Below are 27377 nucleotides of genomic sequence, written 5' to 3' on the forward strand. Positions count from 1 at the left end.
CAGTCTTTTGGTTGTCAAGTTTTGTAGCCAATTTGGCGTTTTTTTTTAAATTTTAAATTTGGTTTCAATTTGGCCACTGTTGGTGATAATTAAAGAGTAAACAATTGAATCAGATTGAAATTGCCAATAATGGGTAAATGACATAAATTGGAGTAAAAGGAAGTCATCTGATGCACACATCAGCTCGTTTGTAAAAGGAAGTAAAAAATCACATCTTTTGATGATTCAGTATTTGAACCTTAATCGCTTACGTAGGTGTATCAATGAACTATCCCACAAACAACATATCCGTTCTGTTAATAAATATCACACTATCATATATACAACAATATGCAAATAACACATATATATACAACTATTTAAGTATCACATATATACACAAATAGCAATCCGATCTGTAATTAAAAAATCCCGTCTGTTTAATGATTCAGTATTTGAACCTTAATCGTATGCTTACGCAGTTGTATCAATGAATTATCCCACAAGCAATAAATCCGTATTTATGGTTTTATGTAGGTAACAAGTGAAAATTCATGAAAAGAATCCAAGCTATATGCTCTTTGAAGTTTTAAGCTTTGCTTTGTTTTGTGGCTTTTAGTCCCCCCCCCCCCCCCCCCCCCGCCTATTAGTATTTCCCAAAAAAATTTATTTATTCCTCAGCACATTATCAACGCATCCTCTTTTCTGATGTGAATGTTTTGAAAATTCTTCTGTAGCAAGAGAGAGAAACTGCTTGAACTAAGTACAAAAATCAAGAAATAAATGATTATGAACAAAGTCCCAAAGAATCAATTTAGGTGAAAACATCAGTAGTGGCCAGTGTTTTTTAGTAGTGGCTACTTCAAGGTTTATATCTTTCTATTCTGTCTTCTTTATCTTTACTAATCTTCACTAATAATAAAGCTGAAAGTCTCTCTGTCCGGAGGATGTCTGGATGTCTGTAGGATGTCTGTGACGCGCATAGCGCCTAAACCGTTCGGCCGATTTTCACGAAATTTGGCACAAAGTTAGTATGTAGCATGGAGGTGTGCACCTCGAAGCGATTTTTCGAAAATTCGATGTGGTTTTTTTCTATTCCAATTTTAAGAAAAAAAATATCATAAGATGAATGAGTAAATTACGAAATTATCATAACGTGGAACCGTAACATGGGCACAAGCCAATTGGCGAGATACCAAATTATCATAACGTGGAACCGTAAGATGGGTACAAGCCAACTGGCGAGAAAATTCACCATACATTATTTGTAAATATACAGGCGAACCAAAAGACCTTTTGATTTTTCTATTACGGACAAAGCCGTGCGGGTATCACTAGTAAATAAACACTAACATTTCTGGTCTGACAGAGGTAGTCTTCATCAGACTCCAATAACAGATGATATATTGCAGTTTGTAACTGGATTACACAATATATACATTCATTTGAGGCATATAATTCGTACATTCTAATGTAATTATTGCAAACAAAGATGCGATTTTTAAATATTAATGTGAAGGAATGAATATTAGGCAGCTAATAAGCAAACAACACAATCATGCATCCTATGCTAATGCAATAATAATAATAAACCCTCCCCCACCGCTCACGAACTACTACAGTAGAATACCTTTATAACGGCAACCTATATAACGCAATTCTCTATAAACAGCACAACTTTTCAGAAGTACAGAATAGGTTTTTAAGTTTAAAAAATCCCTTTGTTTTGCCTTGATAACATAAAAATGGTTTGGCAAATTAAATTTTGAAACACTTTTTCATCTTTCCAGCTCAATTAAAAGCTTTTAAATGAAAATTAATATTCCCAGTAAAGAGAAAATATCAGATGGCTCTTGAAAATGCAACTGTTATGCAAACTATGAAGCTGGCAGAAGTACAGGATAATTCACTTTCTTTTAATTGTAAAGCATATTTATTTGTGAATGATTAGTTGTATAATTAGTGTTTTAATACTCATTGCAGATAGAACTCATTCTGAAGTGCTAATATATATATATTCTGAATATTAGTTTCAAAACTTGTGAAATGACCTATGTAACACCAAAACCTGTATAACGCAAAAGCTCTGGTCCCAAGGTTGTGCGTTATAACGGTCTTCTACTGTATTTCTGTTCTGACAGAGGTAGTCCTCATCAGACTCCAGTAACATACGCGATTTATATTGCAGTTTGTAATTGAAATACATAATCTTCACATTCATTTAAAGCACATAACTCGTACCATCTATTCTATTGCAAGCAAAAATGCGATATTTGAATATAAATGTGAATGAATAAATATTAGTATGCTAATAAGCAGACAATAGACATAATAATGCATAAATGAAGGTACAATAGTAATACGTAATGAACACTTTGAAAAAATTCTGCAGAAACTGACTTTTTGAGGCATGAAAAACCCAAAAGAATTACCTTTCAAAATGAAAATCCAACTGTAGAAGCTTAATACATACATCTTAATTACAGGAAGATTCATTCGACCTTAAAGTAAATAGAGAAAGGACAACAAAATACGTTTTGTTTATCTTTTTTGAAGCCATTTTGAAGACCCAGGTTCTCCCGGTTCAAAATCTGTAGGGGTGGAAAGAAGCTGTAGTCCCTTAATTGTTAATCTTCTTGTTGCGATAATTCCAAAAGCTCATGGAACAAAACATCTTCTTCGGCAGTCTCATCCAAAGATGAAATTTCTGCAACATTTTCACAATTTGTGCTACTGCAGTGTTTGCACGTGCTGGAGCATTTTAAACCTGCCTTGCGACAAGAACAGGCTCCAGTACAATTTTTCTTGCAGGTACAAGATACAATCTTCAATAGAGTCTGATGAGCTGAATCTCTTTTCGTGTCAACAGGTATTAGACCTTGCGTTCTGCGTTCCCAACCCCATTTCTCTAGATCAATTATGTTGCCCAACCAACTTTGAATTTGGTGGTAGCACCGATATGAGTGATAACGTCCAGCATCCCCCCGCACGTTGGAGGTAGCCCTGCAAGATTTATTTTGGCCCTGTATACTAGTTTTATAAAAAGATTAAACCGCAAAGTATCCAAAGATAGGTTCAAATACTTTACACCACCTGTGTATAATATTTTCAAAATGTTTTCTCCAGCTGCAGCTACGGCATCATGATGACTGATTGGGTCCATAAATACTTCAATAACTTCCTTAATTTCAGGAGGTTTTTTTTTTTTTTTTTGACTATGTTGCACAACTTAATTTTGCCTTGGCCAAAGATTGCCAATGTCTTATCACACCCACTAAACGCAAGGATGAAAAGAATATTGCTGAGGTCAAACTTAAAGGATTTAGTGGGGAAAAAAACAAATCACAAGCATTCCCTCTTCCAGGTTTAAAAAGAACAAGTTACTGAAAGGCTGTCCTAAAGCTGTCATCAGCACCAACAGATCCACAGTATATCCTCTCGCCGACTATAACAACCGTTTCAATTTCCTTTGCCTTTGAAAGAGCAGTATGTAAGTCGGCATCTTCTTGAGTCTGCCTAACTTCAATGCCACACTCTTCGAAATATGTCTCAAGAAGTTGGATAAGACGATTCTTGTTGTTATAATATGCTAGAAATCTTTCTTGAGGAATTTTGTTAACATGTTAGGTTCAACCATTACTTCAAGGGAAGAGATTGATTGCTCATTGATATAGCATTTGTGACAGGCAGTGTGAATGATCACTTCTTTTAAGTCCTTCGAAAAACGCTGATGTTCTTCATTTTGACGTTTTGCGCTGAATCTTTGAAGATTTTCTATTCCCTTCTCCTTCACAATCTTTATTTCGCATTCATTCAAACTGACTTCGCAAATAAAAAAAAACTGTAATACCGTACCCACAGATTGATAAAACATACTCTTGCTCGAACTCGGAAGTGACCAACATGCGTAGCTATTGAGTCGATACATCGCATTTGGAGAAAACAAAGGGGGGGGGGATAGAATGGGGGTGTTTTCTATAAGTTAAAGGGAACGGAGGCATTTACCCTCAGCTGCGAAAGACAAATCATTTCCAAGGTCAGACTGCCGGCGTTTCTCCTTTTTTCCTCCGTTACCGATGCGCCTTCATGCACTTTGCTGAGGGGTTCAGAAAAAGTGTGACTTTCAAGAAGTTGTAATTCGCTTGCTTTTCATGCTACAAAAATGTTGTAAGGACGAAAGTTGAAGGAAATTTAATAATCTTTAACATTTGCATTGGAAGTTTTTTTGTAATTTTAACCATTTTTGAGATATTTTGAAAGTTCTACAAAAAGTCACAAATTTTGGGGGGTTTTCGGCCCCCAAAACTTTTCCCGAGGTCTTTAGTGTTGGATAACTTGGTTTTTTCATATTGGCACAAGTATATACAAAATAGAAGAAAAAAACTTTGACCCCATTTTTTGTAAGGCAAGCCCGTTTTTTTCTACCTTTTGACTGAACTATATGGGGAGGGATCAGAATTATAAGAAAGATATAAAAGAAAGTTTCGTGATGGCCACAACATACTAGTTTTGCCTTAACTTAATGAAATTTCTTCTTGAAAAACATATTTCAAATTTTCCACCAAATATAGATTTCATAAATGCACAAAATTCAACTAATAATTAAAATACTTCAATTTCAAACTTATTTAATGATTGCATGGCATTTTGTGCACAAGTTTCTCGTATTTGAAAGTCATTTTTTGAAGTGGATATGTTTGAAATGTCTAGCAAATGATTAATACCTGGACTTGAGGGTTAGTTGCTTTTATGGATGAACGAGGAGAAACCCTCTCAGGGGCTCCTAAAGTGTGTGCTGCAGGGAGAGGCAAGGGGTGCCTCGAAATGTTCACCGTATCTACAGGGTGTTCCGTTCTAACCTGCAAGACCTTTATTTTCGCAACTGTTACTCCTAGATGTATACTTCCAATCTGCAAAAATGTTCAAAATCAGATGCAGAGTTAAGACATTGAAGGTTTAAATTAAAAATAAACATAAGCCAAAAAATACAAAATTTAACTTTTTATATGGGCCCCAGGTGCCCTAACTTACATTTTGGGAAATAATCTCCATTGAAAAAGGATTCTGACACAAAAAGTTTGAAGTTAGTACGACCAATATTCACCGAGATTTGAAACGCAGCGTTTTGTGACTTACACCAGTTTTCACTCGCCGTCAATAACACTTTGGGGGGAAAATATAGCTGTTAATAAGTGTTGAAAATGATATGTGTGTATGAGTATTGTTTTTCAAATTGTTCGAGGTTTTGTGGTGTGCTTTTGCGTATCACGGCATAACATTTGCATTTGTTTTTGAATAGTGATGAAAAATATAAATACCTTGTTTTTCTTACTTTGACGACCTTTCATTCTTCGTAAAGGGCGATAAGTTCCAATCTCATCTTCTGTATGGTCCCTTAAAACTTTGAAATGGGATATCTTCTTCAGTTTTAATCGCACAAATGTCAAATTTTTCTGTCACTTATAGTTTTCGATGGAAATTATTTCTCTAAATATAAGTTAGGGGACTTGAGGCCCGTATAAAAAGTTAAATTTTGTATTTTTTGACTCATTAATATTTTTGCTTCAAACTTTCAATAACTTAACCCTGCATGTGATTTTGAACATTTTTGCAATTGGAAGTAAACATCTAAGTCTAACGGTTGCGAAAATAAAGGTCTTGCAGGTTAAAACGGAACACCCTGTATAGATGTTGTATAGAGACAGCTTAAGTGAGCCTTGAGAATTTATAGTTCTTCAAAGGGTCCCACGAGTAGAAAAAGTTTGGGAACCTCTGATATAGGGTGAGCATTCAGAATGATTTCTGACGAAAAAAAAAATCTTCATCTTTTGGGAACGGCGGATTTTCGTATCCATGAGAAATTTCTAATTTTTCAAAAGGTCCTGCGAATAGAAAAAGTTTGAGAACACCTGATATAGGGTGAATATTCAGAATGTTTTCTGGTGAAAATGAATTTTGGGAACGGCAGATTTTTGTAGGACTCGTCTCATATACTTTCTCCATGCTGGTTTCGACAAGTTACCGATATAAATAATTCATAAATGGCAAACGTAAAACAATCTGGTTTAAATGATATTGCTTACTAAATACGACTTTAGGTAAATTTAGACGAATTTGTTCTTCATAGGAATAAAATCTCTGCCAAAGTTTTTCTATTAAAAAATCTTGCTTTGATCGGCTAATTTAACTACCATTTGATTCATAAAAATCGTAGCTTAATTACTTCATTATTCTAAAACATTTTCTTCGTGTGTAGCTACACGCAAAGAAGCAATCACAAATCCTTATTGAACTTTGCTTCCAACGATATTGATGTTAATTGGTTAAACATCTTTGTCCAATATAAAGGGTAGGGCGTAGAAAAATTACTGAAAGCACTTATAGTATAAGCTAAATATATACCTTTGTGCTGAAAAGTAAAGTAAGAAATGACAACGTCAAAAAGCACAAATCGCAGATTACTGCAGGCATGTATTTCGGCGTTACAAGGAACGTTCCTTGTAACGCCGAAGCACGTGTCTGCAGTAATCTGCAATTAGTGCTTCTTGACGTTGTTATTTCTTACTTCATTTATTGTATGCTTTGTAGATTTATTTTAACGTCTAAAAACAGTTCTCTGCATTCCAAAATGCTACAAAATAAGAGTGATGCTAGTATTAATAGCGGAACAAAATACAAAAGTACTCAGAATATTAAGTTCGTTTCAGCAATAGTATTAAGTATTTGGACGATCTTCAAATATTACAGAATCGTTCTTTATACTTCCTTTTACAAAAAAAGGAAGTATTGTATTCGCGAAAAAATTTTCCCTCAAAAATCGGCCTTAATTTCCATTTTTCTCACCCTCGAATGAACGTTGAGTTTTTTTTCAGACCCGACCATACATGCTTATACCTAAGACCGTATAGACGCATGAAATATCCATTTTGATGATCCCCGAGTTAATTACGACGAGTTTTCTCGCGACGTCTGTATGTACGTATGTATGTGCGTGTGTATCTCGCAGAACTCAAAAACGGTATGTCCTAGAAAGTTGAAATTTGGTACGTAGACTCCTAGTGAAGTCTAGTTGTGCACCTCCCCTTTTGATTGCATTCGGACGTTCCTAAGGGGGTCTTTTACACCTTTGTGGAGGGAAATCATTGTTAATATCAATGCAAACTCAAGTGGTGTTACAATTTGGCAAACGCTTGGCGACATATTGCCAAGTTTTTTCGCCAACCTGGCGACAAAAAATTTGGCGTTTTTTTTTTTTTAATTTGGTTTCATTTTGGCCACTATTGGCGATATTTCAAGAGTTAACCATTGAACCACATTAAAATGTCCAACATTGGGAAAATTAATCTGTATAAAACGTTTTTTTGCTTCAGTTCGCAACAAACTTGGGGCAAAAATATTTAAAGTGTTTCTTTCTACTATTATCATTAAATTGGCGTAAAAGGAAGTCATGTGATGCACACATCAGCTCATTTTACTTTCAAGTATCAAATAAAAAGGGGAAACATCAAAAGATTGTGTAATTATCTAAAAAAAAGAAACAGTAACTTAATTACTTTTTGATTAGTTTCTCAGTTGCTACGCAAATAGAGTAAAGTATAGATTTCGTGAACTGGATCGCTTTGTAAAAACTTGAAGTAATGTCTGCTTAGAACGATATTCCTTAATTGCTCATTTTCTGATATAAAAAATGTAATGAGTGTTTCTAGTAAAACTATAAGACAAAGAATACTCATTAATTGTTGGAAGTTTTCTGATTTTTTTTAAAGCGTAATTGCTAGTGGAATGAAAGTTTTCTTCAAAGTTAAAAGGTTTAGCGCTGTGTCGTTAAACGTAAAGTTTCTGAAGAAGAAATACATTTCCAGTTAAGCTGTTATACACCCTCAAAAGCATTTTTTGGGCAATCATGTAAAAGTCGTTAGAGATTAAAGCAATAAATGAAGTCGGATATGAACTTTGAGAAATTATTTTAATTTTAGGAATGTCTTATGCATTGATCGTGTGGCAAAGACTTTAATATATTTCTTGTGTGTGTGTATGTGTGTGTGTGTTTTATTATTAAAAAAAAGGAAGACTCATTTCTTGAAAATTGTCTTGTCTTTCTTTCTTCTTAGGAATAATATAAGAATTATTTTAAAAAGTCTTATTATATTCATTCACTTGGAAGCAAATTTATCTTTTAATCCAGCGTTAGATATATTTCTTTCTTCCGTATGTGTACGTAATTATAGATCGCAAAGTAGAAGTCAGTTGATGCAATTTCGGGAAATCGAAGAATGCAATGGCATACTTATAGGCTAGGGATGCGGGACACAGATTCAGTGCTTATTAGTACGAAAAGCAACAAATTCCACGCCGACATATATGTAAATACACTATTTTTTCAAAGCCTTAAAGAGAGGGGGCACTTTCCCTATAGTATCCCTTAAATGACGGGCCTGCTATATAGATGAAAATATCCTGCAGCATCGATAATCGTACAAAGAAATGTATCATAAATATTTTAATGAGTACTTATTTTTAAGGATAACTTCTGTTAAAATTGAAACATTATACCAAAAAATGTCATTGCCTGCTTTTAATGTAACATACTTTTAAAACTTTTAGAAAAAAAATCTACTGAGGGCACCACACTACTTCCTTTTACATCTATTAAATAGGATACGGTTTTAACAACTCTAAAGAATATGTGAGTGTACTTATGTACGCGCGTTAGAAGCAATACTTCTCAAATGAAAAGCTTTTTAGACATTTTTCCACACACGTCAAAAGTATGATGAATATAGAGGGTTGGGTAGTTTTCCATGTTATTTCATTTGGCTCATTTTAAATCTTGGCGATCGCTTTTCATTTTGTTCATTACCGCAAGGCCCGACTAACTAAAAGAGAGGTCCAAGGATCACAATGTTCTTGAGGCCCCCCTCTCTATTCTATCACTTAAAGTCAATGCAAAATAATGTTTAACATTTATTTAAAACAGGGTTTTTTAATATCTTCACAAAAAATACACGATTTTTTAATACTAAGCATAAGTTTTTTAAAAAATCGGGACCCCTTAGGACGATGGGGCCCTAGGCCCAGGCGGCGTGTACGTTAATCAGGCCCTGCATTACCGTCTTGTTTGGTTAAAGTTGCATAGAAACTACTTGGCAATATCTTACATTATTTTGCTATTTAAGAAACTTTCAAATGGAACAAGATTTTAAACAATACCAAAAATTCCATCAAAATGAGAAAAAGGGCTCCAAATAATTGAAATAACGAATTCAATTATAAAACGAGCCGCCAAGAAACAAAAAAGCCATTGAATAACGTAAAATGTTCGATTCAAATAATCCTCCAACTGAATAAAAAAATAGAAGCAAAATGTTAAATCAACCGCTGGAAAATTTCATGGATCTCCTTAAAATGTTTTATCAGAGAAAGAAGAGCAAACATGGCGAAGACTTAAACATTATTATTCCAGTTTTGGTCACGTTGAGAAATCAAAAAAGTTGCCAAGACAAGTGACGTACTTGAAACAGAAAGGAACAGACAATTGCACTTTCAAATGTAAAGAAAATTGATGGTTTGTTAGCGTCTGTGATCTAAATCTACAGTTGCTTAAAATATGAGTATAAATAGAACATCATCATCATCATCATCGTCAAGGATTAGGCATATAGCCTGTTCCGGCTTCTTGGTCGCCTCACCGTTTCCTGGGCCTACCACAGTCTCGTTTGCCCCTTGGTCTGTAGTAAAAGGCAAGTCTTGGAAGTTTCCCTCGTATCATACGTCGAACAAACATGGCTTTTCCAATCGTTACGATATTCTGTAATTTTTTACATTGAGATTGAATATCTGTAATTCCCTTCGAATAGATTAATTCCTATTTTGTCTAGCATATTGCATTTCTTCAGTGATTTCATCTCTGCTGCTTGAATTCTTCTAGTTTCTTGAGTGTTCAAAGTCCATGTTTCGGAGCCATACAGTAAGGTTGGCACCGCCTTAACCTTATAGAACTTCAGTTGTGTTTCCTTTCTCGTTTTTCCCTTTAGGGTTCTTGTAAGGGTGGGTTCCACATAAGTGTTGAAACCTATGTAGTTTGTTTTGGACAGCATTGTCGTGGTCAAAGGTGATGTCACACCCTAGGTAGTTGAAGCGCTTCACCTGTTCAATAATTCTATTATCAATAGCAATTTTACTTCTAATTGGATCTTTCCCCTTAAATACCATTGTTTTAGTTTTCGGGATTGAGATCTTATTATATTCTTGGCATATCTTGTGGAGTATGTAGGTGGATTTTTGAAGATCGTCTTCTTTTGATTGGGTAATAATCTGGTCGTCAGCAAAGAGTAATGTATTAACGTAACAAAAAAAAATATAAAGTAGTGTCTCAGAGAGAACAAGAAAACACATCAACTAATTGTACCCCCAATTTTTTTGCGAACCGATGCAAAAAAGCATTTCAGAGATCATTTTCTAAATATTGACAATTTTAACATGATTCAACGGATTACTAGCTAAATGTCACCAATCGTTCCAAATTGAAATCAGATTCGAAAAATATGTTTTCTGACAAATTTTCCACCAGCTTGGCGAAATATCGCAAAAGGTCGCCAAACTGCAACATCATTTAAGTTTGAATTGAAATCAACTCTGATTTGCTCCTCAAAACGTGTAAAAGATCCCTTTTGCAACATTCGAATGCAACCAAAAGGGGGAGGTGTTAACTAGACTCCACTCAGAGTCTAAATACCGCATTACCCCGCATTATCCGGCATGCCGCAAAATTCGAGGGCCACCAGATTTTCAATAACACTTGCCTGGTTCTTTCCGGCATGCCCGGAAAAATCGAGGTTAGGAAAAAAAATAATTCTATAAAAATACATGTTCAGCTTAAAAAATAGTATAAGTTCTATACATATCTTATTAGTATTAATAAACAGTTTAACTTTGTAAAATATTAACTAACAATGTCATTTGTTATTTTAACAAGAAAAATATTATTAAATAACGAATAATTTTATAAAAATTAAATTAAAACTCAGCAAACATTTAAGCAGTAAGTTACCACCCCTAAACCAGTGCTAAAGAATTTACCATAGCTACTCAATAAATAAAAATTAAACTCACCTCTCTAAAAGGAACCTAAAATAATTTATTCAAAAACATTATAAACGAATCGCATTAACACTAATTGCTTCTGAATTGATTACTTTATTGGCAAATAATTAAGTCCGTTAATAATGACCTACCATAAACAAAATGCGATATCCAATACACAATTGGAATTGAATGGGGAAATTTGCTTTTGTTTTGTTCCAAAATAAACCTCGAATTATCCAGCATGCCAGAAAATTCGAATTTCCCGGCATGCTGGTCAACCTCGCTTTTTTTCGGCATGCCGGATAATGCGGGGTAATACGGTACAAAAATTTCTACTTTCTGTACCATTTTTGAGCTAAGCGAGATACACATACGTATTATTTCTGAGGGCGGCTTTGAACTTGTGACCATGTCTTCAATCGGTGGATTTTCAAGGTTCAGAAAATCTCCAGCGCCCATGTCGACGAATGATTATGTGGCAATTAAAAGATGCTTTCAGAGTGTACTTGGCTCAGTCACTCTCGGATAAATTAAACTCTTAGCTGAATTTCGTTTCGTGAGAGTTCAGGTGCTTCCATCAAGTGGGGACTTGTGTGTCAAATTTCACTGTGCCGTTGACATCCGTCCTTTTAATACTGGCACATGACAGAGTGGATGCCATATCGGGCGATTGTACAAAATCTATAGAACATCCTTCAAAAGTTTAGATCTTTTTGTACTTAAGAACTACAGATTTTATTTTTTCATAACAGTAAATTAATTATTTTCCATTAATTTATAGATAATTTAATTTGCATAGGAGCTCAAGTAAGCTCAGTTCCTGAGTACTTCTCTTTTCGAGGATTTTTTACAGATTTATTCGGAATTTCAGATAATTTGCACACGAATATAAATTGGGCTCCTACGCTAAATTTGTTCAAAATTTAGCGTAGAAGACCTGAATATGATAAATACCGGCATATTTTGAAATATGCAAAATAACGGAATTATTTCTTGATCGCAGAAGTGTTCCGCTAGCGATCAAAGTTTTCCAAACTATTAATTCGCAGTTATAAAAACAACATTTTAGTAGTAAACTACAAATGGTGATTCTTAAAAAATAATCATTAGGAATCTTTGTCTTGGATTTTTAAAAGAATACGTCTTTCTGAAAGAATTACAATTCTATTAAGAAGTGTTTTGTTTTGTGATTGGCTAACAGATGGCAGCACATTTCAATTACTTTAATGCCCTTTTTGCTGCCTTATAAAACATTAGAAAAGAGAGAAAAAAAAAGAAGTGATTTTTCAACCCTTTTCGCTCTCATGATTTTTTTTCTTTTTTGAATACTAGGGGGCTCTGCTCCCTGCTCGCTAACGCTCACCAACCCCCAAAGATTGCTTCGTAATCTTATTTGATTCGCAAATATTTAAATCGTCCATTAAAAAGAAGCAGATTAAAAACGCATTATGAGCTCCATTTGGAACAAAAAGCACCCCTTCCCCGGGTTTCAAAATAATTTGTACCAAGTTGCAGAGCGATAAGGGCTAAGAGGCTCCTGAGCATTGCAAAACTGCAGTTGTGTGCGTTTGAAAAGTCGCTTTCATATTCGTTGTCTCTAGTAATATATTTTGCTCTTTAGCTCGGGGCTTGAATTGAGTTCAGCCTAAGATTTTCCGTTAAAATCGAAACCCTTAAAATTTGTGAATAAGAAAGAAGAAACAAACGAATCTAAAAAATGTAACTATATGGCAACGCCAAATAAAACATCAATAATTTGAATGGAAATAAAATTTTTCGAATTTGGTTAAAACTTCTTGTAACTTTTTTTTCTTTGGAAGTAAGCTAAGTTTTTCGACCATAGGTCGAGTTAGATCTGGAGTAAAAAAAGCCGCTCTTTCTAGTGGTGTCAAAAAGAAAACTGTATGGACAATTCCTTCGCTTTTTACTTATGGATTTAATGAAGAAAGTAGTGCTAAATTTTAGCTAAGCCTAAAAACGTCCGAACTAAAAACGCAAATAACTCCCACCATATTTAAGTTAGAGCATTGAAATAAATTGCGTAGAACGCGGAAAATTCCACCCTTTCCAACGATGTATAATATTAATGTGTGTAAGTAATTTTTCACCCCTTTAATAGGCAATAATAAGTAATGTACGCGAAACTTGAGTTTAAACAATTAATTACAAAAAAAAACTAATTCGAATTTTGAAAAACAAAACCCCAGGTACAAACCACCGGGACTCAAAATAGTTTTGTACAAAATTTCAAGGCTGTAGGTGCTATGGGGTCTCCTTGACGCAGGTCCGCCACAGATTTCCTTTCAAAATTTTCTTTGACCTTACCTTTTTTTTAATATAAAGAGATTCTATTTTTTCGAGCATCAATACTTTGATTACACTGCTGTTGTTTTAAACTAAAAAGCGTTGTTCATTCCTAACAAGGTATATGTGAAATATAAAATGAATGAACAAAAATTAAAAAATAAAATTTCAGTTTAGTAGATTATTAGCACAGTTTGTGAGCAGCATGTTAAAAAATTTATGCGTCATTACAGATCATTTCGCATGCCAATTAGGTCATGTTCGAACAGTGCGAATATGTCTTGCAGATTAGAATAATGCAACTACTGATCAATAAACTCCAAATCTCCAATACTATTCAAACTGGCTTGTATTGGAAAGGAGGGAAAACTTAATTTGAGTTAGAAATAGGCTTACTAAAAGAAAATAAAGAGCAATTGTTAGGGAACGCTTTTATCAATGGTCTGATGTTTTAAGTGGGGTTCCACAAGGCTCAATTTTAGTGCCATTGCTGTTTACTATTTTCATTAACGATATTAGTGAAATGCTTTCTGGGAACATTAATATCTTTGCCGATGATGACAAAGTTATGGGGTCGTTGTAAGCGAAGAACAAATAAAAACCCTTCAAGCGGATTTAGATCAAATATCTAAGTTGGCAGTTAAGTGGGGTATGCTGTTCAATATGGGAAAATGTCAAGAGATTCATTTAGGGCATAGGAAAAAGCATGGCTCATTTTGAATATGCTGTTCAGTTTTGCTCTCCTTATCTTAAGAAAGATATGATTTTTTTGGAAATGTTTGTTGAGGGTTAGTGGGGCGTGGTTAGTAAATGGGCTTCCTAATGATATTATTTTCTAATTATGATTCCAGCCTTAGAATGCTTGATCGTACAAAACCAAGGGTCAATGTTTTAAGCTTTGCAAGTCCCAAGCTAATCTTGAAATTGTGAAAAATTACTACTTCAACAGCATTGAAGGCATTTGGAATAGTTTACTAGAAGCAGCTGTTACTTGCAATGGGGTGACTTTATAAGAGGGTCACAAGGATTGATAAATTGACTGCGATCAGCGTAACTGGGTCCCGAGCATGTTTCTGGTCGTCACTTTTGTATTTGAAGGTACATAATTTTAGAGCACAGGTAATATATAACTTAATAATACTCATAATAATTCAGAAATAAATGTGTTATTACAAAAAAAAAAAAAAAAAAAAAGAAAGAATTCCTCCAGCCTGTGCCATTGCTTGCTCCATGACATGGCCTGTTAGCTGCATTCATGCGAAAGGAGTTTAATGCTAAGTTATTTCCGTAATAATTGTATCTTCTTTACTAATAATAAAGCTGAAAGTCTCTCTGTCTGGAGGAGGTCTGGATCTCTGTGACGCGCATAGCGCCTAGACCGTTCACCCGATTTTCATGAAATTTGGCACAAAGTTAGTTTGTAGCATGGGGGTGTGCACTTCGAAGCGATTTTTCGAAAATTCGATTTTGTTCTCTTTGTATTTCAATTTTAAGAACATTTTCCGGAGCAAAATTATCATAAGATGGACGAGTAAATTACGAAATTACCATGACGTGGAATGGGAGAGCGAATGAACATAGCCAATTGGTGAGAAATTCGTCATCCATTATTTGTAAATATACAGGCGAACCGAATGACCTTTTGATTTTCAACATCGGGCAAAGCCGTGTGTGTACCACTAGTTCATAATAAATCCAAAAGTAATAAGTATCAGTTTATGCTCATCTGCTAACACAGGTTAAATCTGTCGTGGCCAAAAAGTCCTTTAAATCCTCATTGCAAATCAATACCTCTGTGGGGGTGCTCTGCTGGATCAGGAGTTGTTCGGTTCCTGGTATAGAAAGAAACAGAGTACTGATTGATAGTGTCCCCATCGGTCGTGTGTTGTCAGTATTAAGTAGGACTTCCACCTTCGTGGTGCTCGAGTAAAAACGGAAGTCGTTCAATTCTGTCTAAAATCAGGAATTGCTTTCCAATAAAGCTTGATTTCCCGAGAGGCAAAAGTAACAACAACAAAGATATAAGTTAAGGAGAAAAAAACTTAACTTGCGAGAAAATGCTCTTATTAATGCTAAAGTTGCACGACGAAATACTTTATTTCTGAACTTTACAAACTTTACTTTAGAAAAGTTGTTTGTTTTTTTTTGTTTAAAAGTTTTGCTAGTCAATGTGTGTGTGTGTGTGGTTTCAAAAACTTTTATTATGTCCTGGTTTTGATGCATAATAAATCTGAAGTGCTGAAACCAGTTAGTAGCTCATGGTAACCGTTTTTAGCCCTCCAGTGGGCGCGCGTATCTGAGAGATACACAAAAATATAATTTCCTTTAACAGCTTTAAGCCAGATGTTGCGAACGTTCTTAACTTAAGCTATTCTCCCCTCTTCTCTAAAAGACCTACTTTTAGTCATCATTGTATTTTTTTTAGTGTTGCAGTCTGCACCTTTGCTGCTTGCGTCTGAGAAATACGCGGAACTGTTTCATTTAATTAACTTTTTCTGCTCCTTTTTTAATTTTAATTTGCTTTCTTTTTTTAACTTTCGGTTAATCGTTGGTCTTTTATACGAGGGCAAATCAAAAAGTCTTTGCGCCTATTTTTCTTTTTAGCCAAAATATGGCTGTGAATACAAAGTAATCATATACATTCCCAGCAGTGATAGTTCCTTGAACCGTCCCAGCCGTATCTGCTTTTTGCTCGGAAGAGCGGATCTGCTATCAGTCATTTACGATGACGGTTGTTCTTCAGACGTACACAGCTTATGAGCAGCGAAGTGTTATTCATTACGTATGGAGCAAGGGACAAAAGTCCACAGCAATTCACAGGAAAATGCAGCTACAGACCGTGCCCTAGTGATTTTCACGTTTTCGCTCCACTGAAAAAGTTTCTATTAGGACAGAGATTCACCTGTGACGAAGAAGACAAGAACACGGTCCGACGGTGGTTCCACAGGCAGCTGGAAGGATTTACCACAGGGGAATTTCTAATTTAGTGCTGCGATGGGACAAATGTCTGAACCGGTGTGGTGACTATGTGGAGAAGTAATGTAAGGGTATTACACTACGTATATTTGTACCTGTTTTTGACGAATAATAAATAAGCGCAAAGGCTTTTTGATTTGCTCTCGTAGTTTAAATGTAAATAGTTGAGTCAAAATATAAACAATTTTTTAAATTTCATTTCCAAGTGAATTTTAACCAAGGCTGCGGAGTTGGATTCGGACTGATTTTTGCGGGGAAGAAGTAAGAGATCGAGTTGGTAGTCGAAGATTTAAAATTCCAAGATTCGGAGTCGGTCATTTTCCCTCAAAGTCCGCAACTCTGTCGGTGCTTGAAGAGCGGGAGTCTTACGGAATTTAGAGCAAAGTCGGAGTCGAATGCTCCAAAATTCCTGCAGTCGGAATCGAATCCGGAGTTAGTCATTTTCCCTCCGATTCCGCAGTAATGTTTATAACAATACCTTGGTCATTTTTTGTTTCTGTGTTTTATGGCACATTGTTTCTGCAGGGGTGCCCATCTGGGGGGGGGGGGGGGGTCATGGCGCAAAATGCGCATTGAAATTTTTAGAGGGTGTTTTGAGGGGTAATTTTTACTTTTTTTTGGGAGGGGGGCTCTTGTTATGGGGGTCTTCACGATATTTAGGGGGGAGGTGCGTCCTTACTCTTGGGGGGTACCCCCCGTTTCTGTGTTTTAAAATGGAAATCTTTCAAAACAAATTGTACTTATTAATTCTTTGGTAATTACGACATATGATTTTTAACCCCTTAAAGATATCTGTTTTACAATAGTGCATCTGGGGGATACGCGCGACCTTTCATGTTGGTATAGAGCTCACGCCCGCTGAAAGGTTAACATTTTAAAGCTAAAAGAAGTACACTCTTTGTATTTTTACAGAAAATAAGAAATATTTTTGACCTGTCAAATAAGATGCAAATGTAATGATAGTTCCGAAATTACGCAAAGTTCTTGAAATCTTCATATTTACATTTCCATATTCCATTTGGTTGAAATAAATGATCGATAGTTTTTAGCCACGGGGTCTTTCTTCTCAGAAAAGGATATGCAAATGGGGATCCATTTCGAAAATTGAGAAGAGAAAAGATGTTCAGAATTTATGAGATACTTAAATGCAGATTCGTATTTAAGCTGTCGCATCTATATTTTTTTTTTATTTTATTTCTTTTGGTTAAAAAAAAAAAAAAAAAAAATCAAAGAACGTAGCTTTTAGTATGAAAGAAGCTAAAAAGTCAGATTGCCAATTCTGGGTTTAAGTAAATGTCGGTTCAGATCTCTATAAGGAAGAGAAAAAAAATATGAAAAAGGTTCCAAAGATATTTTTATGATCTGTGACGAAAAGAAGGGCACGTCTGTAAAATCCGGTTTGAATTTGTGGGAATTCCGGAAAAATGCTTCATGCTGTAATTTTAAAGAGTCGATCGTTTCTTTCTCGAGTCCTTAACTCTGCCAGGTCTGTGGAATAAGAGTTAGAGTCGGATGCGGGATGATCTGAAGTAAAGGAGTCGGAGCAGATCCTTTTCCTCCTGAATCTTTAACTCAGGTCGGCAGTGTAAGAGTCGGAGTCTGTCTGATTTTGAGTTAATGGAGCCGGAGTCGAAGGGCATTTGTTGTTTGACATTAACGTTTGACATTTTATGTCAAACGTTATAGTCTGACGTGGAGTTGGCCATTTTCTCCCCAACGCCGCAGCCCTGGTTACTGCTGCCAATTAATCTAAGTAAAAACCTTTGAAATATTAATCAAAAGTAAAAAAAAAGGACCTGTTCATTCACCAAGGTCTGTTTATTCACTGGTCTCACACACAACAAAGAGATAAAATAAAAGAGAAAAATAAGGTTTGTGTTTTATTTTGATTCAAAAGTTCTGGTCGTTAAATTTTGAAATGCTTATTTTTAAACTGGAGATGTTGCTGCTCTTAATTAACTTCATAATTTATTTTTACCCTACGTCAAAGTTTGGTGATAACCTAAGTCAAAATTATAGTAATAGAAATAAGTTTTTATCATAAGTGAGTTTTAAAGAAGGTTTTATTGTGGTTCATACTGTCATTAGTATCTTTCAGAAATAAAAACAATGTCTTTTAGAAAATCAATTACAAAGAACGTTGTTTTTATTTTTGTCTCATTGTGTTGGAAAATTTTTTACGAAATTTTTTTCAACTGTGCTGGTGAATGAATTTACCCAGAATTTATTCACAAGCATCACCATAAGGCGGGAAACAGCTGAATTTACTCACCATCTAGTTGTAGATGGTGCATCAATTTGACCGATTCTAGCTTTAGGGTCATTCCATACGAAATGAGCAAAATTCGCAAAAAAGTGGTGGCCGCATGGTAATAGATTTTCATGAAATTTGGTATACAGGTTAATTTTATGCCTATTTAAAAATATCTAAAATCTTTCGGCTTAACATTTCTTATTTGAATAGTTACATGCGATTTAAAATTGGTCAAATTGAACAGCATTCTCATAAATGATAAATGTTGCATTTTTGAAGGCTTGTATCTTATTAACTATTTAATGAAAACATAAAAGTTATATGTTGTTCCAATCAATGAGTAGGGTAATTAATCTGATGTCAGTAAAATTTTCATAGTTATTATAGTTAACTTTTAACCGAGTTTTCAGAAACTGAAAATATTTCAATTTTCTCATAATTAAGCATTTTAGTTTTTAATCTCAATCTTTAAGGAATGCATTAGCTTTGATGAAATTAATACCCAATAATGTGCTAAGTATCATAAAAGAAATACCTTGATTTTGAAGTTGTATTTTAACTCCTTTGTCTTCAAAATCAGTTTTAAACTTAGTGACATTTTGTAAAATGATGATTTTCCCCTTCACATAGACACAAAAATTCAAATGAAGGAAAATTCAGACAACTTTAAAATTTTTCAAGAATATAGAGCTGTGTTTCTACTATTTGCTTGAAGAAACTCGAAATTGGTTTTTGATTTCCAAATGTAAAATAAAATTCAGAAAAATAGCATTTTCTTTGTGTTTTATGGGTCAATCCATACAGGTTCGACGGATGGGTGCACTCGACCATTTTTAATTTTTTTGAAATTCATATATCCCTAAAAGCTGGATATGAAAGATGTTTAAAACCACTTTTTATTTTTTCTCTCAACTGGACCTTTGATTTTTTAGAAGTCATCAAAAGTGATTTTCGTAGTCAAAACTGGGACTTTTAGATCTTTGCATTTTGGCCAAAATCTATTTAAATTACATTTATGAAAGTTAATTTAACGCTTTGATGTTAAAGTGCATAAATTGATAGTCTTACATGCTGAGTTACGTAGCTGTAAGTTAATAATTAAAATAACGGCAACAGGTTAAAGTTCAGGGTCAAATTTAACAATATTACTCATTTCAAAGGGGGATAACTCGCGTAGGGGACGGAAACACAAAATGAAATACGGCAAAAACTAATCACTGGAACCATGCTAAAAAGAATATGTAACTGTTGCTGTGTATTTGTGCATCCTTTATAGATTACAGCTCCTCAAAAGTCGGAAAAATGACAAAAATGACATTTTTAGGCACCTGTAAACCAAAAGGGGATGGAATTAAAAATAAAATTTCTTGGCCAATTGAATATTCCATTCAAGTACTATACATCTTATACATATTGTTTTTTGTATTTGGTTTGTAAAAAAGATACAGGTCTTTGATATTGAGCAATTTTGCTAGTCAATTCACACACTAAAACAGAAATAAAAAGTGAAAACTTCATTGACCTTCTTAAATTACGTATATTGTGCCCTATATAATACATTATACTGAAAAAACATATTATAATTTTCAAAATAATTATTTTAATTTGATAACTTAGAAATATTTAAACATGAATGAGTAGTTTATACTGTATGGAACCTGTATGGATTGACCCTTATGTGAAATTAGGAGAATTCAAAAAACTAGATATACGACTCAATGATGCAAAAGCAAGTATATCTAACATTTATTTCGATTTTTAAAAAATGTACATTTTAGCAAGTACTTCATAAACATGCTTTTGAGAAAATGAAACACGAAAGAAATGGTTAGTTTTGCTAAACTTACAATAAAAAGAAGTAACTATTGAAATTTTCCTTAGTTCAAGTTACTCTAGTAACAAAAATACGCTGATACCAATGATTAAAATTTAGTAGCATCTAAAAGACACTTCAATATGTTACGTAAAAAAACTTGAGTAAATTTAGAGCATTCCCCCATCTTCGAAAAAACATCTGAAATAGAGGAAAAAAATGAAATTTTCGATTTTTTAAAGTATGATTTCGTCATCAAGAAATTCATAAAATATTACTAAATTAGAGCAGATAGTTAGTTATAGATAGTTTTTTAAGCTGAATCATTTTTACTGTTATTTTTTCATTAAAAGAGCTAGAAGAGAGATTTGAAATCTGAAGTAAATTGGCAAAATTTCAATCTTTGTTAATATCTTAGATTCAAAAAAAGATCCGAATAAATTTTACTTTGCTTTTTCCCAATAGAGATTTGTTTACAGAATGCGGAAATATTCATTTTTTAAGTGTACGTTTATAACTTATGGAGTTATTGAGTCACAAACTGGCAGCAATGAACTCTGAAAGTTTAGGCTCAGCGTAAGCATCAACTTCTAATTTCAATAACAAAGCAACAAACAGTTTTTAAACTTCCATACTTTGCATTCCATCATAGATATGCATGGTTTACCTAAATAAAAATTTTCATTGAAATCTGTGACATGTCAGCCACAGCTGATTTGCTCATTTCGCATGGAATGACCCTTTAGTTAAGTTTAATTAATATCTATTTTATTATTCATCAACGTTATAAGATAATCCGAGTAAAAATTATTATTGTAAAAAAAAGATTTTTTAAAAATTTATCAGAAGTGATTTTTAAAGGTGGTTACACTGCGGTTTTTTGCTCGGTCATAAGTATGTTTCAAGAAAAAAATAAGAAAGCCTTTTGGAAAATCAATTAGAAGAAACGAGGCATTTGCTTCTGTGCCCTTGTCTTGGTGCATTCTTACCGAATTTCTTCAACTGTGATAGTGCACAAGAAATTTTATTTGCTGCAGAAAGCTCATGCTTAAATTTATGTGATAGGAATACCATTGCAAGTCAGATAAGATACCAAATTTATTAGGGGGAAAAAGGAAACTGAGAAAGTTTTATACAACTTCTTTTCTAAAAAGGAAATGTTGAAGAAAATAAGTGGATGAAAAATGTAAATTTCAGACAATGCATGAATTGTAAAGCACTCGAAAGAATTGAATCTTTTATAGCTTTCTTTTAAAAGGGATGATCTCTATTTAAGGAAAGTTTTCTCTCTGTTCAAAATATGTAACATTTTTTGAAGTACTCTCTGAGGTATGATCAGATTTATCCATTTTAAATTTTGTTATACTATTCTCTTTTCTTTGATATATTGCAATAAATAAATATTTACAAAATTAATTTGATGCATTGGATTGGTATACAAATATATAGTATATATTCTTTCTACTATACTCAGGTTATAACGGAAAATAACTGGTATTTTAGGAGTAACTACATCAACGGATAAATGAAAATGGATCAAATAAGTTTCGTGCTGAAATATGATTGAAGTAAAAAGCAACTTAAATACAGCACAAATTATCATGAAAATGTATTTTTGATAATTTGTTCTCTTAATTAATTGCACCCAAATTTCCTAAACCGTGTCATTTTGGGCTATTTGATTTAAAAAAAAAAAAAAAAAAAAAAAAAAAAAAAAAAAACGAGTTTTCATGAGATTGAATTAGCAAATAGTGTAGAAAATTACTTATTGTTACAAATTTTTGAAATAAGTTATTTTTGTTTTATGCACTTAATTTGTTGTAATCTTGTTAAACTTTACATTTATTCCACCAATTTTCGCCCAAATTTACTTCTTTTTTGTGGCTTTATCCTGTAAATAGCTTTTCCCCGCTTTGCACCTGTTTTAATATTGTGTTGTATGTGTTTGGGGTGTTAGATATCGTCAAGCTTGCTTCATTTTCGACGACAATTAAGTTTTCACTCCAAATTTCGCCAAATGTGCGTCGAGTTTTTGGTGACATTTTGAACCTAACAGATAAAGCACATAAAAACATAGAAATAATCTCTATTGACAAAAATTGCAACATTTTGATAATGTATTTTGAATAACTTTGAAGTGATGCATTTTTGCCTTATCTTCAACAGATCTGCTCATTTTATTTGCATCACCCACGTAATTTACTGAACATAATTACAAGATTGTGCACACGGGTTAAACATTGCTTTTTCAAATAAAAACTAAAAATTGATATAAATTTTAACATCTTGAATCGAAATTATGTTTTTTGCAATCACGAGTTGCTATAGGACCCTACTCATTGTTTTCTAATTTCTACTAATGGCTCTTGTCCCCCCAAAACGACTTTGTTTATACCCGAACTAGACTTTACACAGTCCTCGTTAGACAAAAACCATTCAGCACACAACAAAAACCTCTGAGGCGTCCATTTGCGGCAACTCCCTACTCCTAGTTGGTGTGCAGGCGTGTTTGTGTGTGCAAACGTGTGTGTGTGTATACGGGCGTGTGTTTGTGAGCAGTGGTGTGTGTGTTGGTGTGTATGTGTGTAAGTGTAAGTGTGAAAGTGTGTGTGTAGGTGGGTAAGTGTGTGTGCGCGTGTGTAGGTGTGTGTGTGCGTGTGTAGGTGTGTAAGTGTGTGTGTGCTTAGGCGTTTTGGTATGTGTGTAGGCGTGTGTGAATGTAGGCGTACGTGTGAGTGTGTGTGTATGTAGGTATGTGCTGTGGGTGTAGGTGCGTGCGTGAGTGTGTGTGGGCGTGTATGTGTGTATGTAGGTATGTGCGGTGGGTGTAGGTGCGTGGGTGGGTGTGTAAATGCAGGCGTGCGTGTGTGTGTATGTGCGTGTATGTAGGCATGTGCTGTGGGTGTAGGTGCGTGCGTGAATGTGTAGGTGCGTGCGTGAGTGTATAGGTGCGTGCGTGCGTGTATAGGTGCGTGCGTGAGTGTGTAGGTGCGTGCGTGAGTGTGTAGGTGCGTGCGTGAGTGTGTAGGTGCGTGCGTGAGTGTGTAGGTGCGTGCGTGAGTGTGTAGGTGCGTGCGTGAGTGTGTAGGTGCGTGCGTGAGTGTGTAGGTGCGTGAGTGTGTAGGTGCGTGCGTGAGTGTGTAGGTGCGTGCGTGAGTGCGTAGGTGCGTGCGTGAGTGTGTAGGTGCGTGCGTGAGTGTGTAGGTGCGTGCGTGAGTGTGTAGGTGCGTACGTGAGTGTGTAGGTGCGTGTGTAGTCATGGAGGAGATCGCGTTCGTGGAGGCTGGAGACAATGTTGCTGACAGATACCGAGGTCCAAAAATGAAAGGAACATCAACTGCAGTCAGAGGTGAGAGGAATAAACAGTTCGTGATTGCTTCTTTACTAATAATAAAACTGAGAGTCTGTCTGGATATCTGGATCTCTGTCTGTCTGGATGTCTGGATTTCTGTGACGCGCATAGCGCCTAGACCGTTCGGCCGATTTTCGTGAAAGTTGACAAAGTTAGTTTGTAGCACGGGGGTGTACACCTCGAAACGATTTTTCGAAAATTCGATTTTGTTCTTTTTCTATTCTAATTTTAAGAAAATTTTACCGTGCAAATTATCACAACGTGGGCGAGTAAATTATGAAATTATCATAACATGAAACCGTAACATTGGCAAGTAAATGAACATAGCAAATTGGCGAGAAATTCGTTATCCATTATTTGTAAATATACAGGCGAACCAAATGACCTTTTAATTTTTCAACTACGGGCAAAGCCGTGCGGGTACCACAAGTAATAAATAAAAGTGAAAGGAATAAACTAATATGGAACAAAAGTTTGATGCTAAACAATAAGATTTGGCTATTAAATCCAGTTGCAAACAATTTTTCTTTTGCTGTCGCGCATTATTTAAAATATCTTAACATTTGCATAAACCTTTTAAAGGAAAGCTTTTAAAATAAGGGAAATATTTTCCGATGAAAACAAAGATTCGGGTTTTTTTTAAAGGTAAAAGTGAATGTAGACAACCATTTCAAAATTCAGATTTAAAAACACGAATATTAGGCGAGATTTCGTCTCAAAAAGTGCATAAATTGTGGAAACCTGCTTTGACTTTTGAGCGTTCTTTATGTGGAAAAGACCAGACAAGAAGAATAATATTTCAGCAAAATATTTTGCAGATTACTGACAAGCAAGTCTTTTGCAGATTAACTAATTAAGAGGATCCAAAAGCAGCCAAACGTTAGATGAGACGTAGTTGCATGAGAAAAAAAATAGTTTAAAAAGTCTAAATACATTCAAAAGCTCAGAAAATTGAGTTAACCTTAGAGCGATGTCGTAAGCATGTCTGTGACTGGTGGCTTTACCCTACATGAATCTATAATTGAAAATATTATTGACATCCGTGAAAATCTTAAAAATTCTTCACATTTCCAACCCCCGCATCTGCACGTGAGTATTGAAACCTGAGATGTGATCTTTTTTTTCCACCTTTACTTAAAAATATTTCATAAAAGCAAATGGATTCATTTCACAGAGCACTCAAGTCCGTTTTCTGTTTGCATCAGGAAACATTCAATACTTAATCTACATATCAATGTGGGCGAGGAGCTTTTGGTAAGCGGTGCTGTTTCAGAGTAGAAAATATCTTTATGCAAACACAATATTCTTCATGAATGAAAACGAAGAAAAATAAAACCAGATGGAATGTTGAAATTTAATATTCATACTTCACTTCGTCCTGCTGCTTCTTCAGAGTTAAATGTTTTTCTCTTTCGGTGTATTTATCATTCTGTTCGTTTCATATGAATTTGTTTTCTACACAATTCTCCATCGCTGAAAAATAAATTCAACACCAAATACACTGAAAAAGCTCTTTGGTGTGCTATTTTTGCTTCAGAAGCTGCTGAAACGTATAAAATAATCTAGCTATTTTTATTTTAGTAGATAGTGCTTTGCGTTTTTTTAAAAATATCTTACAGTAAGCTATTCGTTTCGTAGAAAATATTTTTTGTCTCAGTGGGTACTATGAGTGCCCGTATTTTACCATAGCAAATTTTAATTCTATGTATAGATATTATTACTCCCGCAGACAAATAATAGTCTCCATTTTGATTCACTGACTGTGTTTAATTACTTTGAAAAGACTTGAGTTTTTTTTCTTTTCTTTTCAAAAGATTGTTGCTTTTGCTCTTTAGTCTTCACAGAAGCAGTTTTTGATTGTTCAGAACAGATTGTTGCATTTGCTAAGAAAATATAGTTGCGTTTGCTAAGAAAAGATTGTTGCGTTTGCAGTGAAGAGATTGCTGCGTTTGCAATGAAAAGATTGTTGCGTTTGCAATATGAAAAGATTGTTGCGTTTGCAATGAAAAGATGGTTTTGTTTTTTTTCGTAGTAAAAGATAGTTGCTTTTTGCTTTTTCTTCTCATTTCATGGAAAGAGACTGTTGCGCTTGCTATAAAAAAATTTTGCGATGTAATGGAAAATATCCTTTTATCCAAAATTTGTAAAATATTACAAAAATATTGCTGCGTTTTGTTTTACATTTAAGTTTAATAAATATAGTTCACGAAAATTATTATCTAAGTAGAAAAAGGAATATTTCTCTCACATTTTGCTTTCGTTTCTCTTTAAAATTAAATTTAAGGAACACGTGCATTGAACTTCTATTTTCAATTTGAAAGGCATTTTCAATGCCTTTGATATTGCAGATACCTTTTAGTGATTGAAAAATTGTACACAAAAGTTTCACATAAAGCGAACAGTGAATGCTATTTCCGCTTCGGAAACTGCTGAAACGTACAAAAGGTTATCTATAGCTATTCTTGTTTTAGTAGATCCATCTTCAAACTGTATTTTCCAGCGTGAAATTCGTGAAACGGTAAACATTCTTCGTCTCGGCGGCTACAATCAATCCTCGTCTTTTGTAAGAAATCATTTTTGAACTTCAGGCATGTATGGATGGGTTAGAATGATAGTGGTGTAAGTTAAAATTCGTACAATATGAGGAAAACATGGATTTTGGTTCCTTTTTACAATTTAACGCATTTTCTCATGCACGACACGGGCGTGATTGTATCTCACGTTAATTTATTTCAAATGCACATCTGAGTTCCGTTCTAAAAAAATAGATAGGCTAAATTATTACTGAACAAATTTACCGTATACAGTTGACTCCCGCTACAACGCGATTCAACTTACGCAAAATGGCTATAACGCGAATTTTCCACGAGTAACGAATTTTAGAGCTGACGCGAACGAATTCCTCGTCCACAACATGAATTTCTTAGAACGAAGTAGCGGCTTCGTTATTGACAACCAAATATATATTTTGTGAATGTTATTACATCCCATTAGCATCACACTGACCATCGAAAGTTCCCACATCAAACTAGTCTAGGCATCACGTTGTTAATGCATAAAAAAACCGCTCAGCAGCTTTCTTTTTTTACATTCTAAACATTAAAGTTGTTGAAATAGAATGGCACCTTAGTGAGCTGTTTCATCTAAAGTTTATGAAGATGGGGGGGGGGGGGGATAAAGTTTCTAACAATAAAAAGAAGATTAAGATTCTCGATATGCTTGGACAACTACCAAGCGTTGACAGTAGCAACGCAATAAGTATGAGTGAATTTTCCATACGTACAGTTAAAAGTCAAAACAAAATGATATCCGTATAAGTTCAGAAATTAGTTTCAATGTTAAAGCTTGCAGAGTCTGAGTAAAGTATATGAAAATGGAAGCTGCTCTTGCATTGTGGATTAAAGAGATTGGGAAGAGGGGCTTGTTGCCATAAATGGAAACGTTATAAAAGAAAAGGTGAAGCAACCGTATTTTAAAATGTATTTAATAAAAAATAACGATCTGATTATGCAGCATAAATCTTCATCATCTTCTTTTTTTAACTCATAAATATTATTACTGTATCTACTGTACAGTACTATTATAGTGCAGCATTTTATTATTACTACATACTG

The sequence above is a fragment of the Uloborus diversus genome, chromosome 6 (assembly GCF_026930045.1).
Source record: "Uloborus diversus isolate 005 chromosome 6, Udiv.v.3.1, whole genome shotgun sequence".
Taxonomy (NCBI): Eukaryota; Metazoa; Arthropoda; class Arachnida; order Araneae; family Uloboridae; genus Uloborus; species Uloborus diversus.